The following is a 1,712-nucleotide window of genomic DNA, read 5'->3' as shown; positions in this document are numbered from 1 at the left end:
TTCCCTTCCCTTCCTTTCCCTTCCCTTTCCTTTCCTTTCCTTCTTTCTTTTTCCTTTCTTTTTCCTTTCCCGTTCCTTCCCCTTCCCTTTCCCTTCCCTTTCCCTTCTCTTTCCTTCCCTTTCCCTTTCCTTTCCCTTACCTTTTTCCCTTCCCTTTCCTTTCCTTTCCTTTTTTTGATATAGTATCTTGCTTTCTCACCCAGGCTGTAGTGCAGTGGCACGATCTCGGCTCACTGAAACCTCCGCCTTCCTTCAGGCGATTGTCCTGCTCAGCCTTCCAAGTAGCTTGAACTACAGGTACACACTGCTATGCCTGGCTAATTTTTATGTTTTTAGTAGGGATGGAATTTTGCCATGTTGGTCAGGCTGGTCTTGAACTCCTGGGCTCAAGTGATCCACCAGCCTTGGCCTCCCAAAGTGCTGGGATTACAGACATGAGCCACTGCTCCCTGCCTATTAGTTTCCTTTTCTGTAAAATAGAGCTCACTGAAATGCCCACCTACTTCTTAGAGTTGTGAGGATTGCATGAGATGATGCATGGTGAAGAGCTTATATGTCCCCGGGCACAGAGCAAGACCTCAAAAAATATTAGTTGTGGTCATTGCCTTCATGAAACAAGAAACAGTTTTCCAAAATACTGTAGCTTCCTTTCATGCTACTGAATAGAATCTGATATAGCAATATTGTCTCTGTATTTCATAAGAAGCAAATTTTCTTATTTGATTAGTTTTCAAAAGAAAATCCACCTGTTTTATGCAGGAGTTCTTATATCAATTATTAAAACCTGAAATGAAGCAACACAGGAGCACGCACAACTTCGACCTAAAATTTTTTTTAGCTGTAGAGAGGTGGGATCCACATTCTGAATTACATAGTAAAGAAATGTTCTGGTTGAACGTGGGTGATTAACTGTTTGATATCCTGTCAGGCTTTGACAGTTCTCCCTCTGTTTTACACCTCTTACAATGTCTCATGTAATTAAGAAATGGTACTAGTTCTTGTCATCCACCATTAAGGACTAGTTACAGATAGTTTCATAACATCTGCTTTATGCAACCTTCTAATTATCCATAAAAATCTGGCAGAGAGACCTGACAGTTTATCTAGAACATAGAATATGAATGCAAAATCATATCTTTGCTTCTGGATACAGAGTGACAGTATAAAACAGATACTATCTAACCTCTTATTTTGCATGCAGCTATGTTGCCTGTTCAAATCAGAGTTAGGTGTATGTCTTCTCAATAAAGACTTAATTTTTAAAAGCATTTTTTGACAAATTGAATGTGGGTTAGGAATACACTAATGGTGCTGTGTCAGAATCTGCCGTCAATTGCTGCCCCATTGCTCTCCTTACAATCCATTCAGAAACAGTTACCTCCCTCCCCTTATCTGCAAGCTTTGAGCTGTCCATGCCCTGATAGGAAGAACTAAGGAACCCTTGACTGGTCTAGACGCTTGCCTCTAGCAAGGTCAACTCTCACCCTCCTGTTGCTTGTTTCTTGTAATGGGTGCCTGTCTTGTCCACTAACCTGCCTGGTTTTCTGATTCATTAGCTGACCTTGATTATGGGAAATGCACTTTCTGAACTCTTACACGGTGTATCTTTAGTTTGTTGAACCACTACATTATTTTGACTTTTGGTCACAATGTGTCTTCTTTCTACCTACACCTTCAAAATCTATTTGGACTCATGAATAATTTGTTTTTTC

Source organism: Sapajus apella, unplaced genomic scaffold (genome assembly GCF_009761245.1).
Source record: "Sapajus apella isolate SASKATOON/1434 unplaced genomic scaffold, GSC_monkey_1.0 scaffold22, whole genome shotgun sequence".
In the NCBI taxonomy this organism is placed as follows: Eukaryota; Metazoa; Chordata; class Mammalia; order Primates; family Cebidae; genus Sapajus; species Sapajus apella.
Note: the sequence above shows the minus strand (reverse complement) of the source record.